Source organism: Microtus pennsylvanicus, chromosome 18, assembly GCF_037038515.1.
Source record: "Microtus pennsylvanicus isolate mMicPen1 chromosome 18, mMicPen1.hap1, whole genome shotgun sequence".
In the NCBI taxonomy this organism is placed as follows: Eukaryota; Metazoa; Chordata; class Mammalia; order Rodentia; family Cricetidae; genus Microtus; species Microtus pennsylvanicus.
In genome coordinates, this window is record NC_134596.1 from 9,436,641 (window position 1) to 9,454,810 (window position 18,170).

General features: G+C 36.4%; 1 long non-coding RNA gene across 1 annotated transcript in view; it reads right to left on the reverse strand.

Annotated features, from left to right (window-relative positions):
- LOC142837380 (uncharacterized) overlaps nucleotides 1–18,170 on the reverse strand; it is a 41,641-nt gene that overhangs the window by 10,005 nt on the left and 13,466 nt on the right. Inside the window, exons 2-3 of the long non-coding RNA XR_012908260.1 lie at nucleotides 11,358–11,403; nucleotides 9,736–9,778 (exon numbers count right to left, since the gene is read on the reverse strand). This is a non-coding gene — a long non-coding RNA (uncharacterized LOC142837380). The remainder of the gene's footprint in view (nucleotides 1–9,735; nucleotides 9,779–11,357; nucleotides 11,404–18,170) is intronic.

Sequence of the window (18,170 nt, forward strand, 5' to 3'; positions counted from 1 at the left end):
ATTGCAATGTCGGGAAATATCCTCAGGCACCTGGGAATCTTAAAATTTCAAGTGGCAGAATCCCCAATCAGTGTATTTAGGGACTCTGATATTGCATTTCTGAATGTGATACCAGTAAGCTGCAATCGGCAGCACAGAATCCCAGTCAGCCATCGGCAGGCAGAAATGGGAAATTTCAGGCAAATAAGCAGGATACAGACCCAAAGAGTGAGATGTATGATCATCTCCCAGTTACCTGCGATGTTTTTTTTTTTTTTTTTTTTTTTTTTTTTTTTTTTTTTTTTTGATGATTGGATTCTGGTCCCAGGTAAACTACATTTTTTTCCTTCATTTTTTTCTGCTGGACCAAACGCAGTTAGATGGGATGGAGAAATGAGTCAGCAGTTCCGATCAAGATCACCAAGGTAACTACAGGATTTGTTCCTATTGGTGGAATTGAGATCATTCTTCTCATTGTTCCGGGAGCAATTTGAATGCACACACTCTTTCATTCAGAGACAAGCGGAGCTAATTACACTTTGAGCATAGCGGGTCCTTACTTTATTGAAAGGATGGCAATATGCCAGCTCTCTGCTGCTCATGTTTATAACCAAAATGCGAATTACAATGACCCAGACATGGCAGACTGCTATTGACTTCTATATGAGACTAAGCCCACGAAAATTAGCAAAGTCAGGTACTGGTTTATTCCCAGTATTACAGTTCTGAGTCATCTGCTATGGTTTCCTGTGCAGCAAGTTGATTGTTGCTTCTGAACCCTCTGCTTCTCTTTAAACTTTTGACACCACTGTCTCAGTCTTGAAACACTGCAGTATCTGCAAGGAAATACTTCGCTTCAGGTTTTAGCTTCTGACATTCTCTTTCCTCTTTTCTCTGCAATCCATTGTGGAAATGGTTATGACATTGTAGTTTTTCATGAAAACGTAGAGTCATTGATAATATTATGCAGTAATATATGAAGGCACAACCCTACCTGTCACCAAAGACTCATGATTGAATAATGTAAAGAATAGGAAATGTACTTCTTTTCATCCTATTACCTTTTAGGTTCTCACAGGTTCTATAGTCTTTTTGTTTTGGCATATAAAACTCTTGTACATGATTTTTTTTCCCCTTGTATGCTCTTTTTTATTTAGGAAACAGACAGCTTGACCTTTGTTGGAAATCAACCACTTATTGATCATGTTATTGTGTGTGTTGTCTTTGTGTCTTTTGAACAAGTGCATATCTTATTTTGTATCTCCAATCTCAGACTCTGAATTCCTATGTCTGCTAGTAATGTTGAGACTAGAAAACACTGGTACTTTGGAATCAACAGCCTCCATTTGAATCAGTTGCAATATTTCTGCCATCCTTTCAATATAAATGTACATGGATTTCATGCAGGTTTTAAAGACATGAAACATCAGAATATAATACCACAGAGCCTTTATTTTCTATAAAAAGACCTTCATATCATTATGTTATTTTCATTATGTTATTCTCCAACTAGTGCCAAAGGAATATCTTTGATGTGGGTCAAGTGTTGCTCAGATATGAGTTTATCAATATTTAATCTGGAATCAGGCATTTTTTCTATTTTACTCTGAGGAATAAAAGCAATTATTTATGTAAGTCTGTCATCATTTTATTATTAGTTTCCTAGCCATAAAGGCAGTATGTGTTATGCCTTCCATCACATAGTCTTAATAAAAATATTTACTTGATTTTTCCGCTGATTTTTCGGCCACTATGACAAAAATATATCTAAAGATTTCTCACTATTTTCTCTTTTGAGCATGTAGCTAATGAGACTGAAAATTTTTGGTCATGCGAATTTGAGGATTAACCTGCAATTATAGCACAAGTCGTCAATCCCTTTTTAATTCTAAATATTAGCAGATAAATTCCCATTCTTTCACGATGAATGTATTTAGGAACTTCCAAAACAGGTTTATTTTTCCCATCATATTGGCAGTTGTAAGCATATTTTTGAAATGGTCTATGAATCTCCAGTTTTTAACATAAAGCCATGTTTTGGCCAATAAACAAATGTAATAACACACTGCTTAGACCTGAATGACAATAAGCTGATATCCCTTCATAGTATAAGGAGTTCAGTTTTATAATATCTCTCCTAATATACAATGAAGAATCTCAATTACTTTCAAATATTCATGTAAGTTTACATATGTGTATATGTATGAGATTGAGTATGCATAGTTATATTTATACTTACGTATGTATGAATATATACACTTTCTTAATTTTGTTTAGAATTTTATACATTTCCATTATTGTATTATTGTAAGGTATTTCCATTATTTCACACTTATTTCTCCTCCTTCCTTTAAAACAATATCTATACTAAAAAGTCAAAATAAAATGAACTGTATAATAAAATTATTCTATTTAATTTTGCACATACAATTGTATACATCAGTATTCCACACTGTATACACATTGTTGTGATTTTGTATAACCAATTTTCCATTGACCTTTCCTAAAACAAAATCATACTGTACAGTAGAAATTGATTCTTTCTATCTTAGCCTTCATTCAGTATTTGTCAGTGGCTTTTCTGCTAATTGTGTTAATTTTAGAAAATCTTCCATTTCTATTAACATTTCAATATGGGATGGTGTTTTGCTAAGCAGTTTTCATTGTTTCTTTGCTTTTATTGAATTTTAATTGACTTTTAGATTTCTAAAATTATGCTTCTTATTACCTTAGCCTAATTAGAAGACACTGTCTTCCCAGCAGATATGCTGTCCTTGGTACATAAATAGTGTGTGGACATTGCATCAAAAATTTTCTAAGCGATGAATAGTGGAAAGCTTTTGGATTTATCAGCTACTCTCTGACCAAACATGTAAGTTCTTTGATATTTAAGCAGTTGTGGAAATGTGCAGAAATGATGTATAATCATGTTTTTTCTTGTTCTGTAAGTTAGAGCCATTGTCTCCTTTGGGTTTAGGAATAAATATTTAGAACACTGTTAGAAATTATATTTGTTTAGAGAAGGTGCAGATCTGTTACCACTATCTTCCTAACAATTTAGAGTAGGCTTGAAGGTTGGATTTGGCAAATTTTTCCACCTGTCAATGATATATCTGCATTAGTGAAAAATGTTAGAGTGAGTTCAGACATGCCTATTGGTACCAAACCTGTAATAAAATCTAAGGGCTAAATGTTGGTAAATTATGACATTTGAAGTACATGGAGAAATCATGCATTTTACCTTGATATGTTGTAGTCTTATTAGTTGTGATTTTGACGTAGAAGTTATAGCTATAGTAATGGTTTAAGAGACTGACTCTCAGATCCTAAGATTATAGAAACTTTTAAAAGATTTTTTTAAGAGGAACAGTAAATCCTAATTTTATTTAATTTTGAGGTGTTATGTATGGGAGACTCCTAAATGTTGCTCTTATTTCATGTACATGTGGATTACATAAAAGCAGCAAAGACAGTGTAGTGATCTCATGATTTGTTTCAACAGGCAGACAACAAATTTTGAAACTGTGGGAATGCAAACAATAAAATCAAAGGAAAGAAAGTAGGAACTAGTTACATAAAAGAAACGTCTCTGCCTGTAAAGCACTGTGCCTGATCTGTGCTCTGCATGCTATATGCCACTGTACAGTTCAAACGCTGGGAAGTGGGCTGGAGATTGAAATGCAGATACACACAGAGACAGAGACATGGGTCATCCGTGAAACAAGAATGCCAAGAAGACCAACTTGAATCAAGAACAGCAAACTTACTGTGTTCCAGGGGAGCTTATACAGTGCATTCCCTGACCAATATCTATGCCATAACTCTCAGAATTTTATTCTACCACCCCAGCAGAAACCCACTACCCTGCCATCAGAAACTCCTGATGATCTCGTGCTCGGAGTAGCTGCAAATACAGGAAGCATGGTTGCCTTGCTCAAAACAGCTGCAAACACAGGAAAAACAAGCGCTTACAGGAAATTCAGAGATTGGGGGTCCACAGTCTCCCAACCTGTGTCTACTCTAAAAAATATCCCATATGTCATTTTCGACTTTTATGTTTATAAAATGCACAGATTGACAGAGGGCTCTGTCCATGAACTTACAATTTGAATATGAAAAATTGAATCTATTTATAGTATATACGTTTGAAAAAACCTGGTATTCTAACAGTATCATACAGTCCTAGGACATGAATCATATGTAGTGAATGCAGGAGCTCTGAGATTTGGTTTTCCACAATAGATGGTCTATTTTGACAGGCAAGCTTTGTACATCTGTTTCCATTTCCCTAGAATCAAGGCTTCTAAAATAATATACTCCAGCAGCATTTGCATAACTGGATATTTGGGCCATACTAAACTCAGTTTGCATTTAATTCTTTGAGTTGTTTGAATGGGCTTTGGGTACCTAATCTATTATTTATCCGAGCATCCTTTTTTTTCTATTAATAATAACATTTCAAAGCACTGTGCTTCTTTTTCTCTTATTGTCCCTTACTGAAACTAGCTTTCTTGAGAGATACACAAAATTCTGAGTGCTTGCAACACTTCAGGAGGTCTCTTCACCATGGGTGGATCTAAAGCAGCCCTTGTGGAGGAAGAGGAGTGCTTTTCTGATAAGAGGAGATGTACAGAGTTTCCTAATTCTGTGACAGTGATATTGCTAAATCCCTCAAACTTTTGAGCTCCTGTTTAATTTCTTTACCAGGTTTTTAACTTTCATTCCACACCAGAAGCAAGGGGGTTGAAAACTCCTAATTGTGGGACTTAGCAGCTTCTTCCTATAGCTCACCAGGCTCAGGCTGATCATAGTCACACAGTCCTTGTAATGCTTCCTCATCTAGAAGCTTCTGTGGAGGATTGGAGTGACTTGTCTCACTTCTAGCCATTTCAGGGAGAACAACCTTTTGCCTTTCATGGTGTCATTCCGAACTCTCCCTTAGAATCACTCACAAATTAAAAGAATCTTTTGGGATCCTTCCAAGCCTATATTTGTTAATATCGTCTTGGATTTTCACCTCAATTTTTCTGTGTCCAAGGTACCATGCATGGGAACTCAAGGGAGAGGTACTTTACAAATTCTAAAAATTTCTGTCCTTGCCACTACTCCAACTTAGCTCCACTATCTCTGAAAGTATCTCCAAGCAAATGCCAGTCAGATGATTATTGATTTTCAGCCCCTATATTTACAAATTTATTTACAATTATAGTCCCATGTTATTCAACCCATGTTTATTTTTACATACTTCCAAAGTGCTTAAACTTTACTTACACCTGTGGTATTCTTGACTTGCGGTGTCCATCAGGCTATACCTCCATACAGAAGCTTCTCTTTCAAACAGCCACTATTTAGGGTACTGACCAACCTATTTGTCCATACATGGCATAGGGATTAGGATTAAGATAGATTTTTCAAGAGAAAATTTATACATTTTGAAGGGCATCCAGTAAATACTATTATATGACCCAAGTTTCTTATTCAAAGTTTTTAAGTACATCAGTCCAAAATGTTGGGGGAAGGCAAGACTTCCTTGCCATGATACAAAGACCAAACAAAGTAATTTCCTCCACAAATCTCCAAACAAGAAGTAACCACACCCTAGGTAATAATACATTTTTGCCTTGACAAAATGTCCTGTAACCACACCTTATGTCAAAGCATCCTGGCTTATACCCTTGAAAAAATAAGACTAGGTGGAACAGATTCATTTCTCTGCTTTCTTCAATATAAGCACATGTGAACTCGTGAATTTCAATTGATAGAAGAAAATGTTTTAATTCTTATAATATATCAAGATTCAGAAACCTCATCATGCTTAATGACAGGACAAATGAGACCCGGTCTTTATTAGAGTGGTTCTTTGATTTAATGAGATTAGTGAAAAGAACATCATATATCTTTTCAAAGGAATTTACCAAAATGAACTACAAAGGTTCCACTAGGTGGGTTCATACTGAATGACAGACAAATGCCATAAATGAACTCAGTTGTTATTAAAGAGAGAAAAAGGAAATCATCTTTACATGTAATAGTGATTTTGGAAATTGGGGAATAGTTTGAGAATTGGGAATGTGGTGGATTTTTCCCAGAAATATTTGTAGAATAATTTAAAGAATGTATTATATGAGTAGGAATTACATCTGAGAAAGAAAAAACAAATAGTGCAAATGCAAAGTAACCCTGAAATTGGATATAAGACCTTATAAACAAAAACACATAATTGTTGATAACATGAATATATATATATACATGTATATATAAAACTTTCCTAATCAAATCATTTGATCTTATTTTATTTCTTTATCTTTAGCACACTACGTTATTATATTCCAGTTGGGTCTATTTGGAAAAAGACTTGAAATCAGTATTTCTTTCTTCAATCCTATCAATTTTGAGGCATGATTTTGTAAATATGAATATATTATACATTATATTCAACTGAATATAAATATAATTATATATTATACATAAATATATTTGTTTTATGTATTATACATATAGTGTTTTATAATAATTCAGCTAAATAAAAAAAACACACAGAAGAACTAACAAAACAGATAAAAAACAGTCATCAGTCTGATGTAATTGACAGCCTAGAGTCATAATCAGAAAAGTTCAGACAGGAATGCACACTTTCATTTATACAGCTAGAATATAGGAAAAAGGAGCCTGAAATTCACTCAGCCAACCAGGAATATTAGAGAGTATTCTCTAGTGATCACTGTAGGCAGAGATCAGGTTAAAAATAATTTCTCCTTATTTCCACTTAATTACCCTGCTTATTTGATATCTCAAAAACTCAGGCGGACTGAGAAGGAAGAAGCATAGGAACAAACTAGTCCCACTGATTGTGGCTGGCAGTTACATGACTGAGGTGGACTGAGGAGCCACTGTAGTGGCACCAGGATTTGTTCCTACTGCATGTCCACCTATTCCTTTGGATGGATACCTTAATCAACCTAGAGACAATAGGGAGGGTCTTGGATCTTCCCCTAAGCAACGTGCTTTACCCTCTCTGAGGATTGGATGGGGGTGGGGCAGATTTTGAGGGAATGGGAGGAAGAGAGGGAGTAGGAGAATGGATAGGTATGTATAAAGAAAAAAAGATTTTCTCATGTGTTCCCCTTTCAATTACCCTGAATATTTTACAGCACGCAGGGAGGAGGGAGACACAGATGAATCAGGAGCTCTGATGGAGATCTCTACGTAAATTGCAGACTAATGCTTCCCATTCCTTGGTTTTAGATCATGGTCCTTAGTGTTTCCTAATACATCTCCTCTTGAATGTACGTTTTCCTCCAATTGGAGGCCTTCAGATAAAATAAAAAAAAAATGTCTGTACTGAAGCATTTTGCCAGTCAGGCTACTGGCTAACATCCAGCTTTTAGCTGAATTTATTAAAAGCTTGTCTATAAACAACTGTAGACAAGGAATTCTGTTTCAGACACCTGCAGGAGACAGAGGCAATAGAAACCTAGGAAAGGCAAGGAATTTGTGGGATTTTTCATTTTTCCGCTAAGAGTCGCCTGCTCCTGTTTACGATACAGGAGATGTATTTGTGTCTCTTAAAGCCACTGCTTCAGACTTATATCTGCAGTTTCTGACTCAATCTTGGTTCTGCATAAACTGCAAGGAAGATTAACTTTGTCAATCAATACCTGTCAGAATTTGCAGATGTACTGATCAACTGACAATACAAGATCCTCCTGAGATAATGGCTATATCGGGCGGTATTCTCTCACACAGTCACCTGGCTCTCCTTGAAAATTTCAACGGGCTGTGGTGGTGCACGCCTTTAATCCCAGCACTTGAGAGGCAGAGGCAGGCGGATCTCTGTGAGTTCGAGACCAGCCTGGTCTACAAGAGCTAGTTCCAGGACAGGCTCCAAAACCACAGAGAAACCCTGTCTCAAAAAAAAAAAAAATCAAGTGTCAGATTCCCTATTCATTCTGTTTATGGAATCTGGCATGGAATTTCTGAATGTCATACCAACAAAAGGCCACTGTAAGCACAGAATCACAATCGGCCATAGCAGGCAGACAGGGAGGCTTCCATGTAAATAGCCAGGACAGAGGGATAAGTAGCTGGATATAGGATCGCACCCTAGTTACCACAGGATGGTTCTCTCTTTTGACAATGGAAATAAGTGCCTAAATGAAATAACATTTTTCCTGTCATCCACTTAAAATTTTGTCGTTTCTGTCACAGCACATATTTAGATGTGAGGGAGAAATGACTCAGTAGCTCCGAAAGTGCGCTGAAGGAATCGCAGGAGCTCTAGCTGCTCAGTCTGCCTGCTAAGGTGCTGCAACTGTGGACACCTGCTGGCTAATAAAGATTATTACACCTACTTCAATTCATCTTAGTTCAGGTTAGTAAATTGTAAAATTCGAAAGTTACATACATATTAACAATATTACTATTCTGGAATTTAATAACCAGTATGCTTATGCTGGAGATGGTATTCTGCAAGGTGTATGTGATTTTTCTTATACATCCATTTATTTGGTTTTGGGAATTAGCCATGTTTTTCAAATTATATCTCTAAGAAAATGTTTTGAAAACAGGGCCAAGAATGAGTCATTTTTATACATGATGCATTCTTTATAGACTAATAATGAAGAGGTAGTTGAAAACATTAACATTAGTGAAAATGATAACATTCTCTAAGCAGACAAAGTCCAATCTGTGGTACTGAGAAATTATCTGAAAGAATTCATACTGTTGAACTTCACAATCAAAATTTGATGAAAACTTATGATAGGTCATCAGAAAACTATCTCTTTTTGAAGGCAATATGCACTGCATCAAAATAATATCCAAGGATGAGACAGTATCTTTACCGGATAAATTTCATACCTTGCAGCCATATGTACAGGATAAGGACCAAGAGCTAAATGAATAAATGAGGGGACTAGAACAGTACAGAGGACTAGAGATTCAGACTCTGAATACCTGGAGTTTTAACTGCCTAACCAGTTATCTCCTCTAAGAAGCCATCTGACACAAAATATCCTATGGTATTCAAATAATATAATTGGCAACCTATAGGTATGAGTGATCTAAAGAAAACTATGCAAGCAATAGTATTTTATGTCTTGCACTCACCATTTATTAGGGACAGGATTCAGTAACCAGGAAAGAATTGAATCACATACCAGGGTTAAGCAGGGCAAGAGAGAACACTTTTGTAACTTTTTAAAAAGACTAAGGCTGTACAAATAGGAGTAACAAACCCAGAAGCTAGACGGGTACTGTTTGATTTTCTGCATTTTGAAAATGCCATCATCAAGTGCAATACTATACTTGGGCTTTTAAAAGTCAGTTCAGAACCAATACATGAGTAGATCTTGCATACAATGATATGAGACATTTGCACATAGTACTTATGCTAGGGTATGAGAAGCAGTTTTCAATGATATGAGGAAACACCGAAATGCCAAATGAGGAGGGCATGAGATGAAAACCTACAGAGAGCAGAACCAAGTTTATGGGAAATCATGAACAGTAAAGCAACAGCTGGGAAACCTGTATTCTACTGGTCTAATCCTTCTCCATGTAGAAAGATAGCTATGTAGCTTACTCGCTTTGAGGGGACCATACCAGGTGGACTAGAAATTATTTTTGGTGCTAGATCTAAATTTTGGAGACAATCTCATAATTTGGCATGGCTAACACAGCCTTCATTTGGTAAGGACTTGAAAATGCCTAACCTCAATGTTCCAGGTTATGTTAACTGTCAATGGGAGGCCTTACCTTTGTTAGGAATTGATGGAGGATGGGCTGTGGGGAGGCAAGCCTGTGGTAAGAGAAATGGGTAAGGAACTGTGTTTAGAATGTAAAATGAATAAAAAAATAAATAAAAGTAAGCAATTACATGAATCCCAACTTTTCAATGACTCAAATATTATCTCATTTAATAATAAACATAATGAAGTAAAAAAGAGAAATGTAGAGACACTGGTACATACATATTTATAAACACATAGCTGTCTGTTTAGAGGTTTTTTGTCCTGATCTTCATTACTAAATGCCTGATTGGTTCTTTAATCAATGAGATCAGTCTTAAACTACTGTGTTGCAGTTTACCACTGCTCAGAATACAGCACATGTTGTTGCAAGGCATTGGTGACTGGCTCCTTGCCCTTGGTTTCCTGAGAGACTAGATTCATGGCTGAGGTATCAGGGAGCCATAATTATCACTGCACCTCTGGAACATTATTGTGTCTATGCTTACCCTGAGCAGCATATAGTCCTCAGTTAAGAAATCTTATTCAGTATTTGAATGGAGGGCCACTTAAGAGAACCATACTCCTGGTAGTCACCAGCAACCAGCCCAGAATCCTTTTCTTAAAGAGCTATTCCTCTCTTTGACATGAGCATTGATCTTAGATGAGCAAATTAGTTATTCAGAATCCATGTTTGACTCCTCCATTTTTTGATTGCTTATAATCTTTTGAGTATATTTTTTACTTGTTATGTAGTAATTAGTGGCCCAAGTAAGAATGCCATTAGAAGGCAGAGATTTGTGTACCAAAATACAGTTTCATAATAACTACATTGAAAATTATCATTAATTACAAACATTCAGCCAATAACTCAGGCTTTTTAAATTAATCATACATCTTATGTGTGCTATCATATGAACTGGAAACTTTTCCTAGTATAGAAAGTACATTTTCTTCCCACTGCTTCTCATAATAATGAGACTCCTCTCATTCTTCCAAATACTTCTTTTTCTGGTTCATCAGCTTAACTTTATCCTGCTTATATATAATCCTGTCAGGATCTTTATTATATCAATCACAATAACATTTATTCACATAGTATAAAGGAATATTTCATACCCTGTACTTGAGTTTTTAATACGCACAGCCATTTAATTATATTTTATTGATTTGATTATAGAGACATAAATTGCCATCCTTGCTCTCTGCTTGACAAGCTTTATGATTAAATCTATTCAGGAAAATGTTGATATATATATATTAATTTATATGTTTATTTGGTCTATATTATCTAAGTTTAATCCTTACATTTTTCATGTGCTGAATAGTGATTTCATCCTGAATGTTCATGTTTAGAAACTGAAGAACAACCAGCTAATTCTTAATATCTTAAATAGAGGCTGGGTTATGATCTACAATTGCCTTAAAATATGGTATAGATGAACAGGCCAGTGTTCTTAGTCAGCCCGCCCCTCTCATTCCTTGACATGAAGTATTAACAGCAACACAATTACAAAGAGTAAAAACTATGTAACTTTAATCATTTCCCATAGCATAAACAAAATCTAGTAAAAATTAAAATTCTTATACTCATTTTTTTTTCTGTCTACAACTTGCACTTACTCAAAAGCAAAATCACATTTAACTTACAATAAGTTACATGTAAAGGTTCTCCTTTGCCTTAAGTATGCTTCACCTGGTATATTAAAAGACTCATCAATAACACAAGCAATTTTATTAGGTATACATTTTTTTTCACATGAGCATACTATAGTTTCACTGTATTGTTTTATGTTTATTTTGTTCCTACTATGTCTATTTAGCCTTCCAGAGAACGGATTCACAAAAGCCAAAACAAACGCTAGGGTTTAATCTCATCCCACTGAGAGTGGTCCACAGTCTGTCCCAGGCAAACACTGGTACCCATATTCTGAGCGCCTACTTGGCACTATGTTGGTTCCCTCACTGTCATGCCAGAGTCGTTAGGCTCCCATGAGCTAAGGTAAGCTGTTCCAGCGGGTACTCCCATTACAGCCTTGGTCTCCTTGCATGTATTCTCACTCCTGCAAAAATCAAGTTTGCTTTGGGTGCTCAGCCCTGTGATGGAATGTGGATCTCTGCATCTGCTTCAACCTGTTGCTGGATGTCGGTTATATGATGATATTTTAGATAGTCATCAATCTGACTATTAGGCAAGGGCTCTTCAAGCACACTCTCCACTATTGTTTAGGGTCTTCACTGGGGTCATCCGTGTAGATTCTTGAAAATTACTTCTATTCCATATTTCTGCTAGTCCCATAATGGTTCCCTCCTCAATCAAGATACCTTTTTCCTTGCTCTCTGATTCTGTCCATCACCAATCTTGAAAATCCTGTTCCTTCAAGTTCTCCTCCCCTTTCCCTTTCTATCTTCCTCTTCTTCCCCTTTTGCAGTACCTTCTTCCTGCACGCATACTTTCCTAATATTCTCAGGAGATCTTGATTTTTACCCTTCTCAATGGGATGAATGTTTGTTTCCCTTAATGTTCCCCTTATTACATAGCTTGCCTGGAGTTGTGGTTATCGGTCCCTGATGTTTTGCTTTATAGTTTGTGTTTATTTATGATTGGGAATATACCATCCTCATCATTGTGTATGGGTTACTGACTCATGGTGAATTTTTCTAGTTTCATTTATTCGCCTGCAAATTTCAAGATGTAATTATTTTTTTTTAACACTGAGATGTACTCCATTGATTAAATGTACCAACAATTTTCTATCCAGGTTTTGGTCGATGGGCATGGATTTTTCTCCAGGCTGCACTGATTACATTATATGCATGAGGACTATAGAGCAAGAACGCAGACATTTGCCCATTTTTTGAGATTATCATTTATTATTCAAAACAGATAAGGCAACACTGGGGTTTACAGAGGACCATATCGTATTTGGTGTGTAAGTAGATCTTTAGAGTGGTAGCACTGTGGTCTGTGATTTATAGACATTATCTTATTTTTTGCCTTTATGGTAGCCTTGTAACCTAAGGCAGTCAGGTAACAGTCAGTCAGCAGCATACCCATTTGGAAATTTGATAACCTAGAAGACATTTTTAGGCAGGGTGGTGGTGGCGCACGCTTTTAATCCCAGCACTCGGGAGGCAGAGGCAGGTGGATATCTGTGAGTTCGAGGTCAGCCTGGTCTACAGAGCTAGTTCCAGGACTGGAACCAAAAGCTACGGAGAAACCCTGTCTCTTCAAATCAAAAAAAAAGGACATTTTTAGAATACTAGTTTTATAAAGAGGGTATTGTACAATTACAGGGCATTAAGAAAATATGGTAAGGAAAGTTTTCTGAGTATGCTTGGCCAGCTGGGATAGAATGATACATTTCAGTCCAAGGAGAAAAGCTATCTCAAATCTGCTACTTTTAGTTAATATCTGCATCAAATCAGCATTATATTAATATGGAAACACATTTTTTGAATGAAATTCCAACAAATGGAACTAAATGCATAATTCTTATAGTCTATTCAATGCTGAAAAATCCCAGTAATCATAGGAAGTAAACAAATGAAGCCAAACCCTTATTAAAGTGGCCATTTACTGTATTGAACTAGTTGACAAAGAAATTTAGAATTATTTTCAGGTCACCTTGCCATGTATGGCACTCTGGTACAAATAGATTGTTTCTAGTTGATGGACATACTATTTTATTGAACAATTATATTTTTATTAAACATCGAAAAATATGCTTCAGATTTAATAGTGATTATGGAATTTTGAGAGAAATTCTTGCATTTGGAATCTAGAGAATATTTAATGTAAATGCATTAAATTAATAGTTAGAGGATACTTTATGTATATTAATTGCATGTTAGAAACAAAAATATTTAGGCCTCTTCTTATAAGGTGTGTATGCAAACACCTTGGAAGTTTAAAAACAGGCAAACCTAAATGTTAAGAATATAAATATATTCATTTTTTTATTTCAATTAAACTGTATTCATTTCTTTATCATTAAGACACTATGGGCTATTATATTACAGTTGGATCTATTTGGAAGAGGGTTTCAAGTCCACATCTCTTTCTACAATCCAACCATTTCCTTGTACAACACTCTAATCAACTTAAAAATATTATGTATTATAATTTAACTCATGAAAATTTTAAATCCCGAGTGCTGGCATTAAAGGCGTGCGCCACCACCGCCCTGCCTAAAAATGTCTTCTAGGTTATCAAATTTTCATATTTAATTATAATATGACTGCATAGAAACACATACATAAAAATAGATCACAAAGAATTAGAAACCTGATACAGGTGGCGGCACATAGTCACAATCAGAAATCTCCAGACAGGAATGGAGGATTCCATGTATACACATAGAATCTAGCCAAAAGCCGATATAAGCTTGCTCAACCTGTCATATTTTGCTTGTATTGTCAGCTGCTAACCGGAGGAAAATGCAGGGTAAATTACATTTTATCCTGCGTTCCCATGTCAATTGCTCTGCTTCTTTTTACAGCACTTCGGGAGGAAGTAGACACTGATGAATAATCGGCTCCTGATGAGATCATGGGGTTAAATGCACTCCTACGCTTTCCAATCCTCGGTTTGTGTTCTCTCTCCTCATTGGTTCCCGGATGGCATAAAAAGGTCTGCGATGAAGGATTTTACCAGTCAGGCTCCTGACTGAAATCCAGCTTTTAGCTGGAATTCAGTCAGGTAGACTGGCTATAAACAACCACAGAAAAGGAAATCTTTCCCGGAGACCTACAGGAAACAGAAGCGATACAAACCTAGGAAAGCATGTATTTGGTGAGAATTCTCATGTTCTTGCTAAGATCACCTATTTCTATTTGCGGTGCAGGAAATGTGCTCGAGTCTCTGAAGCCACTGCTTCAGCGTTAAAATCTGTGATTCCTGGGTTGGTCTTGGATTCTGCATTTTCTGAAATGAATGTTGACTTAGAAAGTCAATACCTGACAACAACCGGGATGTACTGATCTTATTGGACGGAGCAGTAAGATAATTGCAACGTCTGAGAATAGCCTCATGCACCTGAGAATCTGAAAATTCCAAATGTCTGATTCCCCAATCAGTGTGTTAGGGACTCAGACACGGCGTTTCTGAATGTGATACGAGTAAGTTGCAACTGGCAGCAGAAAATCATGATCAACTATCAGCAGGGAGAAATGAGGGATTTTTGAGCAGGCAGAAGTGGATGATTTTAGGTAAATAAGCAGGATACAGACCCGATAAGTGGAATGTGTGATTACCTTCTAGTTACCTCACAATGCTTTCCCCTTTTGATAATTGAATTCTGGTCCTAGGAAACCGCATTTTTATTTTTGCTGGAGCACACATTTAGATGGGAGGGAGAAGGGAGAAATGAGTCAGCAGCTCTGATGGCGATCGCCAAGGTAACCACAGGATCTGTTGCTATTGGTGGAACTGAAATCCTCCTCCTCATTGGTTCATATTCCAGGAACATTTTGAATGCACACTGTCCTTTAGACAGAGGCAAAGAGGGATAATTATTACCTTTTCAGCTTAGCTGGTCCTTATTAGTCAGGCTCTCAGGTGCTCATGTTTATAACCAAAACCTGAATATACATTGGCCCCGACAAGGAAGACTGTTCTTGACAACTATATGAGAAAAAGTCCAGGGAAATTAGCAAACTCGGGTATTGGGTTATTCCCAGTATTACAGTTGTAAATCAGCTGTTATTGTCTCCTGTGCAGCAAGTAGATTCCTGTTTCTGAATCCTATGCTTCTCTTTAAACTTGTGGCACCACTGTCTCTATAGGAAACACTGCAAGAAGCTGTGTTAAACTCTGTATTTTTGTATTTAGACTTAAGCTTTCTCAGGTTTTCAAGTGGATTTCAGTTTGCCAGTTTGGCACCACTTTGTTGGAGGGAGTAAGCAACTTGTTGTTTCCCAGCTGCTCAACCCCAAAATAATAACACAGAAATTGTATTAATTCAATCACTGCTTGCCCATTAGTTCTACCCTCATATTGACTAACTCTTACATTTTAATTTACCACATTTTTATTATTCTCTGTATCACCACTTTGCAGTGGCTTACTGGCAAAGTTTCAGAATGTCAGACTCTGGCGGAGGCCCCATAGCTTCTCTCTGACTCTGCCTTTCTTTCTCCTAGCATTCAGTTTCGTGTTCCCTTCCTACCTAAATTCTGCCTTGCTATAGGTCCAAAACAGTTTTGATATTCATTAAGGGTAATTACAGCATACAGAGGAAATCCCACATCATTGGTGCTTCCCTGTGTTGACATATATCACTCTCATAAATAGTGCATAGATTAGTGGAGATGGGTTAGTATAAGATATAAGAGCTAGCTAGCAATATGCTTAAGCTATTGGCCAAAGAGTATTGCAAATAATATACTTTCTTAGTTACTATTTCGAGTCAGAGCGGTTGTGAAATGAACTAGCAGCATGTTCAACTATATCCATGTAAACCTGACAAAGTTTAAAAAGGAATTCTAGACACACAAGGACGGACAGAGTTAATCATGCCTTTTTGGTAACAGCATTTTCTCAGGTGAGCTTTGTTTGCTAGAAGCAAGCAGTGGCATAATTCTTTTAAGAGAAGGCTTTCTGATTCAGTGGTAGCAGCAAAAACTGTGAGACTCCTTTATGAAGGCTTCCTGGTCCATGCTAGTTGCATGAACATCTCTGACTCTTTCTGATGGTCTTGCTATGTGTGTGTATATATATATTTCCTTCTTCATGAAAGAGTTTGCAAGACATTTTGTAAAAGATAGAAGAAAGTGACTGATAAACTGCCAGTACAGGTGGAACTGTCTTTGAAATTTTGGAAAAGTCTCCAGTTAGTAATTGCCTGTAGGCTGAAGATGGGTACCCACAAAATACAGAAGAACTTTGATGACCATCCAGGCAGTGAGCTGTCTCTCTCAATTCTAGAGTTGTGGAAGTTGCTCAGTCTTGGTTTTGCAATAACTTCAAGGAATGGACTTCAGGAATCAATATGTGATGGAATCCACAGATGTACTGATCAATTTCACAATATGGGTCCCCCTGAGGCAATGGCCAGGTCAGGCATTAGTGTCCCATAGCCACCTGTGTCTTCTTGAAAATATCAAGTGTCATATTCCCTAATCAGTTCATTTATGGAATCTGGTGTGAAATTTCTGAATGTTATACTAACAAACCGCAATTAGAAGCACAGAATTAAAATCAGTCATAGCAGGCATAGGGGGTCATTTTCATGTAGATAACCAGGACAGAAAGATACATAGCTAGATATAGGATTGCCCCCTTGTTCCCAAGGATGTTTCTACCTTTTGATAATGGGATTCAATGCCTAAGTTAAATAATATTTTTTTCCTGTCATCCACTTACAGTTATGCTTTTTCTGCTACAGTTAACACTTAGATGGGAGGGAGGAATGAATCAACAGCTCGGAAGGAGCTCTGAAGGGGCAGGAGCCCTGGCTGTTCAGTTTTTCTGCCAAGCAGCTACACTGATGACACCTGTTGTCCAATAAAAATTATTACACCTACTCCAATTCATTGTAATTGCCTAGTGCAGATAATTTGTAAAATCTAAAGTTTATGATCACTGACAATATTACAGTTCAAAAATGTAATAACCAGTTTGCTAACGCTATACATGGTGTTCTGCAAGGCTTATGTGATTTTCCTTATACATTAATTTATTTGGTTTGGGAATTATCTTTGTTTTTCTTATTATATCTCTAAGAAAATGGTTTAATATCAGAGCCAAGGATGAGCTACTTTTAGAAATAATACAATCCTTACAGACTAATAATAAACAGCTTGCTGAAAACATTAATACTAGGTTTAGTATTAACATAAAAGGATAGCATTAATTTAGCAGACAAAATCCAATCTATGTTGAACGGTGCTGAGAAATTATCTGAAAGAATTTCTACTGTTGAAATTAACAATCAGAATCTATTGAAAAATTATAAAGGGTTATCAGAAGAAATATTTCTAGGAAGGCAATATGTACTCTATCCAAATAATATTCAAGGATGAACCATTATGTTTATTATAGAAGTTTTTTAACTTGAAATCATATGTGCAAAATAAGGACTGGAAGGTAAATGACTCAATGAGGGCAGTAGAACACCAAACAGGACTAGAGATTTATACTTAATAAAAGTAAGTGGTAAAAAGAGTTGAAACAATTATGAAGTTATTAGAACTGATAGGCAGGGAGAGAAGGTACAATAACAGTATTTAGACATTCAGTATGGGTCAAAGTCAAGGATGACTTACCCAGAGTTTTACATGCTTATTCAGTTATTTCCTCTGAGAAGCGGTCTGGTACAAAATAACCTAATGCAGTCCATTAATATAAATAGCAGCTTATAGGTGTGAGTGATCTAAAGGAAATTACGCAAGCATTAGTATCTAATGGATTGTACTCACTCACCATTTGTTAGGGTCAGAATTCAAGAACCAGGGAAGAGA